The following is an 18,546-nucleotide window of genomic DNA, read 5'->3' as shown; positions in this document are numbered from 1 at the left end:
ACAGTCTCCACGGGACAGGACTCTTGCCCTGGCCACCTCTGGGTCCCCTTGGTCATTTTGTGGGACTTCCAAGGTGTCTCCTGGATAGTGGGGAAACTTGCTGCACATCTGTGTTTGTGTCCCCGTCCTCTCCCTAGCTGCAGGGTTGGTGGCCAGGCTCTCTTCTTCTTGCTTCTGCTCCGCCTTCCCCAAACAGTCACTGCCCACTTAGGCTCCTTTGGCTCAAGCCCCCCTGAAAAACCCAGATTCTTTTTCAGTGTGAGCCAGGACTCCATCAAGGCTCCTGTTTTTTTGAGAGCCAGATAGAAAGGGGACTCTGAGAGCAGTGTTGCCAGCTCTCTAATGGGTGAGTTAAAAATAGACCACCCTCTCCCATCCTCAGCCTGAAATGTTACCATTAGAATCCAAGCCCTAGAATTTAGGGTTGAAAGACAACTTGAAGCTCTGAGAGCACTTGGAGCTGGGTTGGGGGCTGTTTGGGTGTGGAGCCAGGCCCAGTTTCTTCCAGGGTTGGCAGCACTACCCAGAGCCCGAGGCCAGAAGGGCCAACTGCCTGCCCATCACATGCTCCCCTCCCTCAGCACTTCCTGCCACCTTCTGCTCTCTTGATCCTGGGGTCCCTGTCTTGGTGCCCGGGTCCCCTTGCCCGGTCCCATGCCCCACTGATAGTTAAGTGTGTCTGGCCTTCCACTTGGAAACAGGCAACAGTCAGGACCAAGGAATGGCCTGTAGGAATTGTTTCCACTTCCCTTTTGGTGTTTAGAGGAGAGTAGCATGCTTGGAGGCGGGCATCTCTGTAGGCCTGTGTGCTTTGCTGCTGCTGAGCAGGGCTTTAATAGTAAACCAAAGGTGCCAGATTCCTTTCCACTCGAATCTTAAAGGCTCATTTTCAGGCATTTCTCTCTGACTCTTTTTCCTTAAAAAAAACAACAACCTACTAGATCTGAGATCCATGCAGTGTCAGAGATTTGCGTGTGTGTCCCTTGGCTAAGTGTGTGGGCAAGACAGGGCGTGGTGCACGTGTGTCTCTGTGCATATTTCTGTGTACACAGTGTGCAGCTGCGTGGGGACAGAGACTTGCTTCGACATGAGCCTGTCTGAGGCAGCCCAAGTGAGGGCTCTGGAGTCGGAGGGAGCTGCATTCAGCTTCCAGCTGTGGGATCTGGGAGAAGCGCAATTTCTTCGACCCTCCATTTGCTCACCTGTGATGTGGAAATGAGACCAGGCTCTACGCATAGCTTGTTGGAAGGATTAAACGAGATAATGCCCATCCCTTGTCATAGTGCAGGCGCTCAGCATGAGTATCATCATCATCAGGGTAGTTCGCATGGCTGGGTGCTGCAGGAAGTGCTCTGGGAAGTCTTGTCCCCCTTCCCGCCTCTGTGTGCAAAATCTTGGACAGATGAGGAAAGTGCTGATTCTGATCGAAATGTCTTCAGAGGTGGGAGACTCCTCAGCACCATTTAGCAATCCTTCCAGAGTTTAGCAGATCACAGTCAACAGGTTGTCTTTGTATCCACCTACAACCCTCATGCTAGTTTCAGCTCTTTATACGGATTCTGTCCCAAGTGCAGCCTGTTTACTTCCATGTACCAGAGACTTGCTGAGCATTTCCTGTGGGCTAGACCCTGTGCTGGGCTTTGAGAGGGTACATGATGAGTTTAGGGTTTGCCCAGCTAATTAATGGCCACAGACCAAGGTCGAGGGAGAGGGAGACACAAAACTCTCAAAGGACAGTGAGGTGACAACCAACTGGAGAGATCAGGGAAGACTTCTTGGAGGAAGTGGCACCTGTGATGAGCCTCAGAGCACAGAGATGGGGCTTCCTGACCAAGGAGAGGAAGCCAGGCTGCATGGGATAAGGTGGCTGGAGTGTGGCAGAGACTCTGGGGCAGTGAGTGGGGCCTCCGTGGGCTGGAGGCCAGCCTGAGGCCCCATGCTGATTTGAGGGGAGTGGGCCCCTGTGCCCTGTAGCTCTGGTGTGGCCTGTGGAGACTCACTTTGAACTTCCCTGCTTGTGGTGGCTCTGGAGGGTGATGGGGGAGAAGAACGAAAGGGAGGGAAGGGAAGGGGCCAGCTGAGCTCCTTTGGTGTAGGATCTTGATGATTCCTTTATGTTCTGTAGACTGGAGCTTAAGAGCTCAGACTCAGAGAAACAGAGCAGGGTTTAAATTACAGCAACCCCAGGGTGTCGCGGCAATTAAGGGGAACACCAGCGGTGCCGTGTCTCTGTCAGTGATGGCAATGTGATGTGAATGGGCGGCAGGAGGGTCCCTGACCTGGCCTCCCAGAGGTCTCTGGATCTGGTTTTGGCATCCCCTGCCCCAGGCTGAGGCATTGCAGTACCCACATCATTCTTGTAAGGGGCCAAGAGCACAGGGAAGGGGAAGTGGGGACAGTACACCCTGACTCTGCCCTGCCCTCTCCCCTCCCTCCTCCACATGCAGCAGAACTGAGCCCCCCACCTGGAGGAGAGATGCCCCCAGGTATGACTGGCAGTGCCTGGCAGCCCCAGCAAGGACAGCCAGTGGACAAGCCCCGCCAGACCACATCTCCCTTGCTGATCACATCACAGGCCTGCTTGTCTGGAGAACAGAGACGGGGAGGAGGTGTGGGCGCCCGGGGCTTTCCTAGCCGAATCCCAGCAGGGAATGCAAATTTTTTTTTCAACTGCAGCTCCGCATTGCCCATTCCCATCCTGCTCTGGTCCCCCCTGACCTCCAGGATTTCCCAGCGGTATTTACATCTATAAGCAGGTTCTGTTTTCTCTTTCCTGAGGTCATGGCCCTGCTCACTGTCATCCCTATTGATCTTCCCTCTCTGTTTCTGTTTCAAATGTCAAGGCCATCTTTAATTCTGAGCCAGTTGTTGGATGCCCCGTCTGGGTGCACAGAGGGGATGGAGGACCATCTCTCACAGCTTGTAAGGGGATGGCTGGAACTTGGGTGTCCTGGCCGCTAATCAGGTGCTCTTCCTGCTGTGCTGCTAGGTAGATGGATCCTGGGGTCAGTGCAGAAGGTGTTCTAGACCTAATAGATCAGCTCGATCCTGGTGTGCCTGGTGCTTCTTACTTCAGAAGGTTAAAAGATGCTCAGAAGGACGTTACGGGATGGTGGGGTCAGATCTGTAGTTGACTGAGCTGTGAGCTGGATGTGGGCTCTGTCATGGTGAATGTCCAGGAACACCTGAGCTGGGAGGCTGGGAGCTTCCCTTCTCTCAGAGTTTCCCCAGAGGACCCAGGGAGGGGCAGGCGAGGGTGCTTGGACCCATGCCAGGCAACTGAGATCCTCCAGCAAAGCAGAATCTGTTGGCGAGGGGCTTCTTGAAAGCATGGTCCTGTATGATTTATTTTGTAGACTCTGAAAGGGTACCTAAGTTAATGGATAAAAGGGAATCTAGTCAGATTCTCCCAAAGCCTTTGAAATGGGATACTCAGTGTGTCGATTCTGACATGTTGGATGTCCATGATATGGTGTGGGGTCACCCCCACAAGCAGCGTGCAGAGTCTGCAGAAGTTCCTTTAAAATGTATACCAGTATGCACACGTATAGGCTAGCGCATGCTTAGAAAAAAGTCGTTCAGAAGGATCACCCAGCAAGCGTGTCAGCATTTTGCTTATACACTGTATACACTTTTGTAACCTTTGTGACAATGTAAATGCACATGCAGTCCTTTCTTAATGACCACAGCAAAAATAAAGCCACACTTTTGAAGCTTCTGGATAAGAACTTGAAAAAAATTTGAGTCACCCTTAGGCTGGAAGGGTGGGCCCTTTATAATGGATGTGAAACTGGCTTGGAGAGTGACGGCAAAGGGTGGAGCTACTCAGGTACTTGTATTTTCTGGAAAGGTTGCAGAGAGATTTATTGCAGACCCTGAGGTCTCCAAGCGAAGGCCTGGACTGGTTGGGGTTGGGTGAGAGCGGAAAACAGGCAGCTGGCAGCACCCCAGGTCACATCGGGGCTGCAGACCAAGTTCGCTTTAGAGGATAGGGACGGGAAGCTCTCAGATCTGACCAGGATGACAAACTAATCATTGAGGATCTTCATTCTGGTCACTTTTGTAACCCAAATTGTCCTGGTGTGGACCTCAGGTGACCCAACCCTGGCGTAGCCTGGGGAGCCACATGCAGGGAGGACAAGATGGCGCTTCAGGAGGCCCCTCCAGGGGCGGAGGGGAGGCCTGGGAAACTCGTCTGGCATGTGGGCTCAAGCTGTGCCCGACTCTGATCTGGAGGCCCAGGAGCAGGTGGCAGTGACCCAGGTGACAGGGTGGAGAGGTGAGGAGGGGCGGATACAAATTCCTCTGCTGGTTGCTTGGCAACAGCGCCCATCTCCCCCGTCCACTATCAGGTTGTCCAGCCCCCAGCCGTGGGTGCCACCTTGAAGCTTGCTTTGCCCCCTGAGGCTGCCCTTGTTAAAGACGACTGGAGAAAGGGTATGTGGACTTCTCCAGCCCCTCCCCACCCCGCCTCTGGAGTGAGGCTGGAAGATAAATAAAAGGACATCAACATCAGCATTAGCATCAGCATGGAAGCAAACCGGTCCCTCTGCGGACGCCCTTTGTCCCAGGCTGCCAGGGGACAGATGTGCAGGGCACAGAAGTGACCAGAGGATGGGCAGACCTTGATTTGCATCTCAGCCCTGCTACTCCTATGGTAACTGAGAGACCTAAAGGTCTCTGACCTGTGTGTTTCATCTGTGAATCAGGGATAAGAGGAGCATGCGCCTCTTACTGGTATTGCTCGAATCTAATGAAATATTGTGTGACGACGTAAGCACTGCGCCCGGCGCATAGTAGGTACTCAGGTGGTGTGCATTCCTTTTCTCTTAGTCGGGTCATGACGGGTGCATCTGGGGACTGGGCAAGACGACCACTTCGAAGGCCCCCTTGTCTTCCAAGACCCCACATGTGTTGTCTGTCATTCTCATCACCCCTGAGGGGTTCCAGGGCCTCTTCTCCTCCTCTGTAAAGCCTGGATTTAGTTGGTTGATCTCCAGCCCTGGGCATCTCATCTCTGGGCCTTTAGTTTTGATGTACTTCGGTCAATTTATTGAGACTCCGTGCCCACCAGGAACCCAGCAGGTTCCTCAAGCCCTGGGCCCTCTCCCTTCCTGCCCTCTGCTCTCTTTGGGTCCAGAGCAGGCAGTGGCCTCTGCTCTGGTTGCTGGGCCCGCTGGCAGGGCCAGCTCTGCCCCCTGGCCCATAGGCATGGGAGGGTCTAGACTGTAGCCGGGCCTGGCAGCTGGCACACAGCGATGCTTTCTAATGGTTTTATTACCAGCAACAATGTGGTGCTTGTTGCCATCCTCTCCCAGGCCCAACTAGCAGTGGCCTGAGGGCCTGCCTGGTACTGGTAGCTCAGCTGAGAAGCCCAGTGGGGCAGGGCAGTCGCCTCTGCGTTTTCTTTGGTCAGCGCACCCGCTGTGTAGCCTGGACTCTGAGATGGCATGGTGAGAGACTGAGGCCCTGACTCGACAGGCCTGGCAGCTCTTAAGTTTACTCTCCAGAGGCTCCTTGTTTCAGATCCAAAAAATGTTTATTTATTCATTTACTAAAGACCTACTATGTGTCAGGCACTGGCTACAAAAATATAAAGAGGACTGAGCCAGTCCTCAGGGTGTCCGCAGCGGAGGCGAGAGTCTGGCAAGGTGACCATTACGTCATAGGTGGGTGGAGAGAGCTCTGCGGCATGTGCCCAGGGCATTCCATGAGCTCAGAGAAGGGACATCTCAGGCAAGTGGGGAGGGAAGATCAGAGAAGGGTTTCTTAAGGAGGTGAGGCTGGAGCTGAGTTTTTAAGGGTGGGCAGCAGTTAGCCGAGTGGTCCAGGGCATTTTCTCCCCTGGTGCAGCAAGATTGAAGGGTGATGAGAACCATGGGAGGTGAGGCTGGGAGGGCAGAGCAGAGCTGGACAGAAGGCTGGGATGTTACCCATCAATAAGCATTGGGCTTGGAGTACCATGCCCGTATTTGTATATCAGAAAGATGGTCCAGGGGCATCAGGGAAGAGAAATTGGGCAGCTGAGGCTGGGGACAGATTGCCCAGGCAGAAGGCTGGTGCAGGAATCCAGGGGAGCAGCAGTGTAGGCATGGAGGAGGAGGAGGGCTGTTCTGTGAGGCATTTAGGTGGGAGTGGCTGGTTGATGGAGAGGGTGAGGGAGCTGTCTCAGCCAGCCTTGGTGGCTGGGGGTGGGTGGGGGGTGCTTTCCATTGAGAGGGTGCAGGTGGAGGGAGTCTAGGAGAGATCTAGGAGTGAGTGCTTCCCATGGGAGGCGGGGCTGAAGTTGGGACTTGAGGGCAGTGCTTAGGATTTATGCAGCTGGAGCCTAGGCTGAGCCAGGAAGGTGAGAGAGGCCTGAATGTAGGGGGGCCCAGGGAGGCACAGTGTCCGGCTGATGGGTTAGAAAGGCAGGTGCATTTTTCTCTCTACTGGTAGCCATCCTTCTAGATTTTTGAGGATGGAAGTGACTTAACCAGAAGTTTGTACCACATGCACTGGGGATCCTGATGTTGGGGGCCTTGAGCAGGAGCTTCTGCTTCTCAAGAGCTCCCCCAAATGATGAGCCGCAAGGCCTAGACCCCATTCTTCAACTCCCACTGCACGACCTGGAGGGAATTGTCATCACCCCCTGGAGTTGTAAAGTTGACACCCACCCTCCATTCAGAGGCAGGTCTGCCAAGGTAGGAGGGAAGAAGATGGTGTCTCTGCAGTGCTTATAGTGTTTGTTTGCAGTGTCAGTAAGCAAACAGAAAAGAAACAAAAACTGTTTCTCTAAAATAGAAATACGAGTCTTTTGTGTATCCTAGGAAGAGCTGTTTCTAAAGAGTTTCTAGAAAACGGCATGAGCCAGGTCAGCATCCCTGAACCCGGGCAGAGGCGAGAGGCGGCATGGTGTTGTGCCAGGGCCACCAGGCTTGGTGCTGGACAGGCAGTGGTTTCACTTCGGCCCTGCCACCTCCTAACTGCGTCCCCCTCGGGTAGATCATTTAACTTCCCTTAGCCTCAGTTTTACCGTCTGCAAAGTGGAGACCACCTTCCAGGCTTGTGTTGTTTATTTCAAAAGCCCTGCTTCTTGCACTCAACTTGCATGTTTTGTGTCATGTATCTTTTAAAAGAATGCTCCTACAGTTGGCCTTGCAGGTGCGTGAAGATCGCAGTTTAGCTGTGCCTGGCCCCTGTCTGGCACTCAGAAGGCACAGCCCCTCTTCCCGTGTCTCACAGGCTGAGCCTCCTCTTGCTGTTCACCTCCCAGGAGGCCCAACCCCCAGTGGGTTTTGAGTTCCAGGTTCCTGGGAAGTTCCACTTAATCATGTTCCATCGACTCCCTTGTTCTGCAAACCTGGGTCACCCCAGTGTATCTGAAGAGCATCTGTTGAGCTCAGTGGGAATTAGGGGAGGAGGCTCAGCTCCTTTTCTCTTCTTAGGGGAGGGGAGGTGGGGATCTGTGCAGAGTGGCTCCTGGCTATGTGGAGTACAGAAGGCAAAGGTGGGAGAGGCTCTCACCCACTTGGGTCCTGGGTGGACCACAGGCTGGGACCTTGCCCAGGACCTGGCTTCCTGTCCCTGGAAAAGGGCTGCGGGGCCTTGGTCCCTCTCTCTGGGAGATGAGTTCAGGGTGACCTTGGCCTGGACAGTGAGGCCAACTTCCCAGGAAGCAGGCACACGCGGTGGCCATTGGGCACAAGTGGTGGCCTGTAACATGCAGCCACACCCACGGGGAGAGTTTTGAAGCATCTGTGCCTTGCAGAGGAGGCTCTGGCGGGGGTGGGGAAAGGTGGCTTCTCAGCGGGGGCTCCTGTGGTGGTGAGTTGGCAAGAAGGCCAATCAGGCTGTCTCTGGCTGGAGGTGGGGTGGGTGGGGACCACTCTCAATTGGAGGGTGGAAACAAGTGTTTCTCTGGTTAGTACAGACCTGCTCTTGCTTCCCCGTCACAGGGGGTGTGGGGCTTGTGTGGACCAAGGGTTTTGTGGTGTCATCACATGAAACGTACAGCGTAATTAATCTAGCATACCCTTAATGGTATGCATAATTGTGCTGCCTGGTAATTAGGTGTAAATGGTAAGCAGTTCACATAAATATTTTTGTAATTGGTATTAATTTTGCAGAGGCAAACTAAGTTTATGTGGTTTCCCTCTTCTTGTTCTGTTAGTTTTCTAGCGCAGGCAATTCCTAGCTCTTGGAGGAATTCTAGTGCAAATGTTTGTTTATAGGGCCATGTTTTGTATTTTCTCTCAGAACAATGTTATGAATGGTTATGAGGTTCCCAAGCTGGTTTCCAAATGCCTCTTTGGCCCGCACTTTAGGTGAAATGTGTGATGCATGTGTGGGGAGGCCTCGCCGGGAATCCTGCTCCAGGTTCCCAGAGCCTGTGTGTGTGTGTGTGTGTGTGTGTGTGTGTGCACGCGCGCGCTCGCGTGCACTCACGAGCACACATACGTGTCTTTCTGCATGTGTCTGTGTGTGAGTCTGTGTCTCAGTGTGTGCCTGTGATGCCTCAGGTGACGGTGGCAGGTTAAGGGTGCTGGTAAAGATGTTATTTATTCTGGTTGCAAAGGCCTTTGCACTGGAGGATTAGGGGAAGCCTCGCAGCATTAGCTGAGAGAGAGGACTCTGGGTCAGGCCACAGCAGCTGTGCAGGAGCCATTCTTGGGTGTGGTGTGAAGTAGGAGTCTAGGTTTCCTAAGGACACTTCACCGGCCTTATCCTCTAATTAATAACATGTTTTGGTTTTTTTTTTAATGAATATTTATTAAGTGCCTACCATGCTCCAGGTGTCATGTTGAACATTCGATTCAGCTTCTCTCATATTTTAGAACAAATTCAGGAGGCAGGACTCTTATTCACCCCACTGTGCAGGTTGGTAAAGTGAGGCCTGCGTCTGAGTGGCAGAGGTTCGAGGTGGGTTCTGGCTGAGCCCTCTTAGGGCTGAGCTGCACCAGGGGCGGCTGTGCCGCCTGGAATCCTGGGCTCTTTGTCCTCCCCTAGGCTCCCCACCCCCGCCCCTCCACAAGTGGTTTGGTTTGGGTTGGGGCAGAGGGTAGGAGAAAGGAAACAAGGGAGCAGTGGTTGGTTCTGACAGCCTCGGACTCTGTTTCCCGCCTTCCCTGGGTGGGAAGGGGTCGCGCCCCAGCAGCGGCTCCCAAACCCTGAAGGCCCTCTAGGGGACCTCCTGGTTTGGGCCTGGGAGGAGTGTGACGAAGTGCAGGCGGGCAAGCGTCCATCACATGGGTGGTGTGGGGAGAGAATGGTCACAGGCAAGCTGGGGACCAGCCTCCAAGGGCCTGAGTACAGGGAGGCCAGCTCCCCCTACTTCCCATAGTTCACAGACACACTGACCCAGGTGCTTCCCGACCCCGTATGCCCTGGACATCTGGGGGCTGCTGGGGCCTGTAAACCCCACAGCAGGTGTACGCCCTGACCTAGGGCAGGTGGAGCAGGGGCCTTCTCAGCACAGTCGCCTTGGGGAGCTCTGCAAGGCGACCCCTAAAGTGGGAGTTGCGGGGGGTCACTCTAGGCACCGCAGCACTGTGCTGGGTGTTGCAGCTGCCTAGGAGTGATTTTGCACAGTCCTCTCGGCCTCAAGGGTTGCCCGGACCAGGGAGGACGCCGGGAAGTGCGGGTGGCAGAAGCGCAAGGTGCAGGGCAGGACTCTGACCTCATGTGTTCAGGAAAATACGCACATCCGTCCGCATGTGAGACGCTAAATGACCACACAACAAACTGATTAAAGACCCCTGGGTGGATGGTCGAGGAGAGGCAATAGGGGATGGGGGTGCTGAGGGATAGAGAAGGAGAAGGGGTCTGGGGGGGCTCTCTGGGAGGAGCCCACCCCCCCCTTTGGAGGAGAGAATGATGTGAGTGTTGACACAAGTGTGTGGGAACAGGGGATGTGAGCCCGAGGCCTGGAATGATGGAGTCTGCTAGGCAAGGTGGGGGTCAGGTCAGAGCGATAGGCTGAGGTCAAACTTGGCGAGCCAGCAGTGTAGACCAGATGCGAGTTTAGATTTTACGGTATGTGAAAATCACTGGCATCAGAGGGTTTTTTAAAAATAACATCTTTGTCAGGATATAATTCACATACCATATAGTTTAAAGTGTGCGATTCGATGGTTTTTAGTACATTCACAGAGTTGGGCAACCATTACCACAATCAATTTCAGAATATTTTCATCAGGCATCATAGGTTTTGATTGAGGAAGCCATGTGTGGAGAATCTTTGCTGAGAGGCTGAGGCAGGAGGGAGAGACATCGCAGGCGGTGTTCCAAGATAACTGCCAAGGTCTAGACCTGTGGTTCCCGGGGGCCGGGAGGGCAGGGATGGGAATAGGGGCCTGAGGGTCAGGTGCCTGGTGCAGTGTGGGGATGGAAGGAGGAGGCAGGATTTCAGTTCTCCCTAGGGTGGGTTTTGGGTTTTGACAGCTGAGGGTAAGATGCTGCCACTTCTACACAGAGAGCAGAGCCAGAGGAAACATGAAGCCTCTGATTCTAGAAGAGTAGGATCTTAGGTAACTGCAAGTCATCCAGGTGAGGGTGTCCAGAGAATAAAGATGGAAGCCTTGCAGTAGGTGGTTTGCGCTCACCGAAGGCCAGGGATCTCAGTGGAGGACAATTTTGAATACAGCTGGAGCCAAGTGTGACCTGAGGGGCTGCCCCCTGTGCAGTAGTGGGAGCAAGACGCCAGCCAGCTCAGGAGACAGAGCAGAGGGGCCTGGGGGCCAAGAGCAGAGCCAAGTGGGGAGAGAGAGCCAGAGAGTCCCCTTGCTTGTGAACTTGCAGAGGCAGAGGTCTCCTGTTCACCCAGGGCCCAGCCTGGCAATAAATGATTGCTGAGTGAGTGCTTGAAGCCGAGAATGACTAGCTGGCAAGGAGGCTGGATTGAGCTCAAAGATGCCAAGGATGGAAAAAAGGCCCTTTGAGGCTGTGGGTGACTATATCTGTCAGGGTCAATTCAGGAGACAGAAACCACATAGTGATTTGAACAGGAAAGGTTTAATATAAAGACTTATTAACCATAACAAGATTGGAATATCGAAAGATTGACCAGTAAGAAGTAAAGAGAACTGCAAAGGATACAGAAGTAGCATTTATGAGAATAGCCATTACACCTAAGGTGGCCACAGAGTGCCCAAGGTAGAGGCCCCCAGGGTTGAGATCCTGACCGTGATGGAAAGGGCATGGCCCTGGCTCCCCAGATGACAGAAAAGTCACCGTGGTGCCATGTTGGCATTACTCACTAGAAATCTGTGCTGCCTGCACCCCCCTCCCCTGTTCCCAGAATTCAGTGGAAATCCATCCTTTTGGGTCCCAAGGAAAGTTGTTCATGAGGAATTATCTTGCTGGAGGCACAGTGCTGCTAAACTACCTCACAGGAGAACTGAGTGAAGCTGCTGGCTCTTCTTGACTGTGAAACACTGCTACAGCCAAGTGCTGGAGAAGCGCCCCGGCTGCTGCAGCCGGGCACTGGAGAAGCTGTGATGGGACAGGACTGGGCACTAGGGAAGGCGTGGGGCAATAGGATCTGGCTGCTGGAGAAGTTGTATACAGTGCAGGAATCCTCCAAAAGAGCACTCTGGCTCTAGGAGAGAAATCACCTCCTCCTTCAGTGTCTCTGCAGTGCCCTCTACTGAGGGGGTTTGATGTCAGGCCAGCTAGCAGAGGGGACATATTTAAAGGGCCTTGCTGCATCTTCACAGAGCAGGCAATGAAGGGTGAATCAAGTCGCTGGCACAGTCTGCTGCTTCAGCTGCACAGCTTCCAGTGGCTTCCTTTTTACACCCACGGGACTCCCCTATAACAACAGAATAGTTGTATTTCTACCTATCAAAGCAGCTCTCCTGCTTCCTGTTCTCACCCTGTCTTCCAAACAGGGAGTCCCAGCACTAATTGTCTCAATCACTGTCCACATGAATAATGCCTCATATTCAATCACAGTCTCCCTGAATATTCTGTTACCTAAAGACTAGACTGTAATTCACAACTGAATTAACTAAATAAACTAAATTAACTTCCAACCACTTGTTTATAAAATAATGAGAAGATGGCGGGAAAAGAAGAAAATAGTTACCATGTGCAAATAAACACACGTCTTTATCAAGTAAATAGAAAATATGCAAAACTGCTAGAGTTCTCATTTCTGTATTTGTTCACAAGACCACGTTTGCTAGCTGGCTTCCTTCTCCCATTTCTCATCCTTTAAGTTCTCTGCACTCTGCTGGGACCTCAGCAGGGCCAGCTTTCACCTGGTGGAGTGTCCCAAAACCCTTGATTCTTGAAGGATCTGAATCCTTGGTCCTCGGTTTTCCTTGCCCCCCCCCCTTTTTTTTGGTTCCTGTAGTTTTTCATTAACCCTTACTTTTGGTTATGGAAGTTCTAAGAGGTACCTGAGAGAATCCGCTAGTTCCAGAGATTATCTTCCTGGCTTCTATTGTGTCCAGCAACCCAATTTCTCCTTGGTAACTGGCATTAGTCACTCCAGCTCATGAAGTAACTCCTTTATGTCTGTTGATTCAGCAGCATAAGGAGCTCCCCAAAAAGTCAATGACTCATGTTCCAGTGCATGAGTTGCAGCATCCTTTTGTGGGGGTCAACACTCAGAGCCCCTAGACCCTTTCAGAGATATGGGGGTGAAGTGAGGGCCAGATGCAGGGATCACGGGGAGAATAAGTGAAGAGCCTCTGGAGCTGGCAGTTGTGAACTCTTCTATAGAGAAGGCTGGAAAAGCAGAAAATCACACAGGTGTGGACTGTGGGTCAATTCGGGGTGGGGAGGGACGGGGACAGAATCAGATCCAGGCGTGTGGCTTTCCAGACAGCAGGCCCCACCAGGGCCTGCCTCCCAGACGTGGGATGCCTATCGACTCCCAGACGTGCGGCCCATCGCCTCACACACATCTCCGACTCCCTAAGACAGGATTCCTCCTGAGTCACCGTGTTTGGAAATGCATGCTCCTGTATGGAATTCTGTATCGGCTCATTTTGGCTCCTAAGAACAACTTCAGCTCCTTACCAGTCTATTTTGAGTAAAAACCATTTTTCCCCCCTCTCTGCTTTTGGGGCTGTGTCATGGTAACCATAAAGTATGAGCAGAGGACTCTGATTCAACTCATCTCTGCCCATGTGGCCACCATAATGACAGCACTGGGTGTGATTATAAACGCTCATGCTGGTGGTGCCCCAGCCTTGAGGGTGGTGTGACAGCCACAAGTCATCTTGCCGTGACTCCAGAGCCAGCAGATGGGCTTTGAAGTGGGGGACAGCATGGCAGGATTGTTGGCCTGTTGCCAGTGGCTTTTGGTATTCTATGGGCAGCCGGTGGTTTGGGTGGGAAGGACGTTTCTGGAAGTCAGAATGATGGTATGATGACAATCCTCTCCCTCGTGTTGAGAGAGAATGAGCAATCAGAAAGTGGCACTGGGGCCTCCCCCGCCCCCTTATCCAGCCCCAGTCTTGTGACCAAGAGAGGCTGTGGCGGGGAGGGGGAAGACGTGGCAGATAAACATCTCCGTCTGGGAGGCCATGCTGCCTCCCTTTAGCTTTCTGCTGCCCCCAGCTTACCAAGTTTATCACCACCCTGGTGGATGATTGGGTGGTGTGGGGCGCACGATACTCTCCTGTCTTCTGTCACCCACAGGACGTGTTTGCACCTCCTCCTAAGCTCAAGTGAGAAATTCAGCCTTGAGCCTGTTATCTGCAGGCTCAAGGGGCACAGACAGCTCAGCTGGGGGTTGTGCTACTCATGTTCGTCACCATGTTTGCAAGGGCTCCTGAGTTAGATGAACCTGGATTCAGAATCCTGCCCGGGGACTCTCTCCCTGAAGTACTCTGGAGAGGTAATTAAACTCCCCAGGCCTCAGCTTATCCTGTAAAATGGGAATAGTAGTAGAAACAACTTCATAGACTTCATAGGATGGTTCTGAGGATCAGACGGAGGCAGTGTGTGTCCTTTAGCACAGTGCCCAACACAGTAGGTGCTCAGTAAATAGAGGGATCAATACATGAGTGAATGGCCCCTGCATTGGGCAGGGCACTGAGTACCATGATTAGAAGGTTGCATTGCCTGTTACCACCCCTCCCCCTGCCCTCACTGCCGACCAACCTCACCAGGAAAGAGAGACAACCTGGAAACTTTGTTTTCTGATTAGTTCCTGCCCAAAGTTAAAACGTGGCTCAGTGGTAAAGAATCCACCTGCCAATGAAGACCAGGGTTCGATCCCTGGGTTGGGAAGATTCCCTGGAGAAGGGAAAGGCTACCCACTCCAGTATTCTGACCTGGAGAATTCCATGCACTGTATAGCCTATGGGGTCGCAAAGAGTCAGACAGACTGAGCTACTTTTCACTTTCACTAAGTTAAAACATGGCTCAGTGGTAAAGAATCCACCTGCCAATGCAGGACTCCAGGGTTCAATCCCTGGGTCGGGAAGATCCCCTGGAAGAGGAAATGGCAACCCACTCCAATATCCTTGCCTGGAAAATTCCCTGGACAGAGGAGCCTAGTGGGCTACCTACAGTCCATGGGGTCGCAAAAGAGTTGGACCTGACTGAGTTACTAAGCAACAAAAGTTAACATGTCTGCAGTGGTCACTTGCTAATTGTAAGAGATCCTGATAGAGTGAAAAACGGGGCCTCAGAGGGCGACAGGCCTGGATCTGTATTGATATCTGGCTCCCCCTGCCACCCACATACTGTGTGACCTCGGGAAGCTTTGCTAACCTCTCCTACCTCATTCTTCTCATCTAGGAAATGGGGATAAAAATAGTCTCCACTTCAGAGGGTTGGAGTGAGGTATAAAGATGAACAGGATGTTGAAACTGTAAAGCTCTTTCCCCAGGGCCTGGCACGTTGTAAGAATCGTAATCAGTATGAGCTCCTGTCTAAGTGAAGTACACTCACAGGCACTCCAGGGATGTCAACAAAGGAGAGAAAACTGTGGGCTTGGTTAGTCAGGGACCAATAATTGTTAAAATTTACTGAGTATTTTCTTTGTGTCAGGCACTCTAGTTAGCAGGTTTTTTTTAAAGTAATAATTTTAATGTTATTTTGTCCATTTTTCCTTTTTTTGTCCATACCACCCAGCTTGCTGGATCTTAGTTCCTCCACCAGGGAATGGAACCTGGGCCCCCTGCAGTGGCAGTGCAGAGTCCTAACCACTGGATATCAGGGAATTCCCTGTCACCATTTTTAATGCATCTCATTTTAATTCTCACAACAGGCCTGTGAAGTGCTAAGTGTCACTTCCCCCATTTTACAGCAGAGAAAACTGAGACACAGGTATACCTCAAGTTGCAAAGTTGTTGCTAGTTAAGCCAGAATTTGAACCCACGCAGTCAGGCCTTCCAGGTAAGACTTCAGGAGGTTGAGATTAGCGTATGCGTATGAGTCAGCGTATGGCTGTCAGCCACAAGGCACAGACTCACTCACACCAAAGTAGGGAAAGTCTCACATTACTCGGGGGAGGTTCAGAGATGACCAGCCTTCAGGTACAGCTGGATCCGGGGGCCCTCAGACAGTGACTTCAGTGTTCCAGCCCTCTATCTCCATCCCTCAGGCAGGCTTTCCCCAACACAGCCAGCAGCCCCTGACTCACATCCTATCATTGTTAGCATCTTTCCACTGCACCAAAACACTCCTGGGGGGCCTCTGGTTGGCCCTGCCTGGTCACATGCTCACTCTGTGACTAGGGTGGGGGGTGGGGTCAGTGCAAACACCACAAAACCTGCTGGGAAGGAGAGGAAAGGAACTAGATAGATCCAAACCAGCGAAGTCCACTACAAGAAGAGCAGACTACCAGCTTGAGGGGTGAAGAAGGAACCCGGTGCCAAGATGGTTAGATATTTGTCCACAACTCAAATACAGGATTCGAGATGGAGCAGGATGATCTATCCTTATGGTGATCACGTTAGGATCATTTTTGATGGAGAATTTGGGTTTGTGGGCTGTTACGGTTTTGTTTCTGGAAGAGGATAATTCCATGCTGGCCCTTGTTGAGGTGAGACTTGGGTGATGGTCTAGTTGGTGCTGATTGGAGTAGGTGTGGAGACGAGGCTTTCGGGTGAATGGCCTGGGGGTACTGATGACATTGGGGTTAGTGAAGAGGGTAGGAATGGTACTGGGGACTGTGGTGGCGGAGGTGGGAGCTGAACAGCAGGAGGGTGTGGGCAGGAGATGGTTGAGTTGTGGGTCTTGGGTCTAAGATGGACTGATGAGCAAGCGGCATCATGGTTAGGAATGTGGGCAGCCATGGCACATGGAGATGCAGTTTGGGAGGAATGTAAAGGAGGTGAACCATGCCGCGCATGGGCAGGACTTGGTGGAAATGATGTGCTGGGAGAATTAAACATTTCGTGAGGGGCGTGGTGGGGGGGGCGAGGAGGGAGGTACCACTTTTAGAGCTGATGATGGAACTCTGTGTGGGTGTGAGGAGCTGATGATGGTTATTCCGTGGGACGTGATGGTTTCATAGAGTAATAGAGGGGGAAGGACTTAGCTGCACTCTTGCAGAGGAGGATGGAGGCCAAGCCCACCTGATGGCTGCAGCTGAGATGTAAGCCCTCGTTCCCAGACCCATTCTCTCTTTTCAAAAATTACTCTTTATTTCTTCACAGTGCTACATGTGTGTAATTTAAGAAGTCAGACAGGACTAACATCTCTTTACAAAAATGCACTTGTTCCTCGCCTACTTCCACCTTCTTCCCAGAGGCAACCACTTTTAGCTGTTTCTTCTAGCAATTTTACAGCTCGTGGATCTGACTAATGTGCATATTTTTGACTCTTCCGTTGTAGACATTTTCCATTGATTTCCTATGTAGTAAATAAGAACTTAACTCTCTTATATGGCCAGCCATGGCTTTCTACCCTGCCATCCTCCTAAACAGCTCTCATGGTAGGCATACTATTAATAGTACCTTACCAGTGTTCTTTCAAAAATGTCTGATGCATAAAATAATATATGTGTGCGTGTATCTGGCAGGTTAATGACCCCACAAAAATTCAGGGGATTAGGATGTGGCCACATCCATATCTGAACCTCGTGTACATGTGTCACCTCGTGTGGCAAAAGAGCCTTTGCAGAAGTTGTTAAGCAAAGGATCTTGAGCTGGGGAGATTCATCCTGGATCACCTGGGTGGGCCCAGTGTCAGCATCAGGGTCTTTGAACGTGAGAGGCAGAGGCAGGTGGGTCAGAGTAGTGCGATGGGAGAAAGACCGGCCATCACTGACTTTGAGGATGGAAGGGGGCCAGGAGCCAAGAAATCTGAGTCGCCTCCCAAAGCTGAAAAAGTCAAGAAAATGGATTCTCCCCAGGGCCTCCAGGAAAGAATACTGCCTGCCAACACCTTGATTTCAGCCCAGTGACAAGAACCATTTTGGACTTTGTTTAGACCTCTGACTTCCAGAACTTCAGGAAACAAATTTGTGTTTTTTTAAGCCATTAACTTTCTGGTAATTTGTAACAGGAGCAATAAGAAATTAATACACCATGTAATATGTATACATCTACATGCATACATGCAAACATGCATTCATTTGTATGTTACATATATATATGTATATATATATACACACACACACAAACACACATACTTGTTAAATCAACTAATACAACTATTCGCAGCTGAGCTTTATACTGTACTACCATAGTTTCCTTTTTTCCTCCTGAAGTGACTAATTACCTTACTTCTTTATGTGCTTTATTTTCTTTATACCTTTTGCCCATACCTGCCGCACCTGCTAATAGCTATCTGTATGGCTTTCCACAAGGGCAGTCACAGCAAGTATTATGTTTCAGTTCCATTTTTTGAGTTCTCTGCTCTCAGAGCACACGGCATAGTGTGGCTGCTATTCAGTGACTGCTTTCTGTGGTCTTCCTTGGCATTCCCTTCACTTTCCTTCTGGTTAGAATTCTTGTTCTCTGGAGCTCATGTCTTCTTGCTCTGTTTACCCCCCTGTTTGGAGCACATTGCCCACGACAGATCTCCATTTTTATCCAAATCCATTCAGCTCCTGAATCCAGACCACAGAATAAGAACAGCTAGTCACACCTGTAGTTCTGTCAGATTAAAAAGACGGCCCTGGGGGTAGTGGGCCCTGGGGGTAGTGGGCATGGTGGTGACGGCACTCCAAGTTAGGTGGCTTCCCTCGGATATCTAGTGGTCCTTGGTTGTCCTTGCAGGATTAATAACAGGGGACTGAAATGCAGATTAGAAGCTGGTTCACTTGCAGATCCACATTGGCTGATGTAAACAAGCCACTTGGAAACCATTTGGGTTCTGGTTGCTGGTATCTGTATTCTTAGACCTTCCTTCTTGCACTGATAAGCTTCTGCTGAAAAGAAGGTAAGGATCTGGCTGCTGGTATTCTAGGAACCCAATGAGCGACTAGCTTGAGGTATTCAACATCAGCATTGAAAATAACCTTCATCTCCTCGGGTTTGTGTTTTTGCATTTATTTGACAGCGCCAGGTCTTAGTTGCAGCACTTGGGATGTTTGATCTTTGTTGCTACATGCGGGACCTTTAGTTGTAGCATGTGAACTCTTAGTTGCAGCTT

At 51.4% G+C, this 18,546-nt stretch overlaps 1 protein-coding gene across 11 annotated transcripts in view; it reads left to right on the top strand.

Annotated features, from left to right (window-relative positions):
* DNMT3A (DNA methyltransferase 3 alpha) overlaps positions 1-18,546 on the top strand; it is a 129,566-nt gene that overhangs the window by 30,785 nt on the left and 80,235 nt on the right. The window contains exon 1 of one of the 11 annotated variants that reach the window (XM_081592727.1): positions 17,022-18,518. The exons of 9 other annotated variants lie outside the window; for them this stretch is intronic. The gene's annotated coding sequence lies outside the window, so the exon portion shown is untranslated. Of the gene's footprint in view, positions 1-17,021; positions 18,526-18,546 lie in introns of those variants that run through there. One more of the 11 variants, XM_081592728.1, reaches the window with a different exon arrangement.

The sequence above is a fragment of the Giraffa tippelskirchi genome, chromosome 4 (assembly GCF_054371585.1).
Source record: "Giraffa tippelskirchi isolate mGirTip1 chromosome 4, T2T-mGirTip1v1.2.pri, whole genome shotgun sequence".
Taxonomy (NCBI): Eukaryota; Metazoa; Chordata; class Mammalia; order Artiodactyla; family Giraffidae; genus Giraffa; species Giraffa tippelskirchi.
The sequence above is the reverse complement of the archived record's forward strand: the minus strand, read 5'-3'. Positions and strand labels throughout refer to the sequence as shown.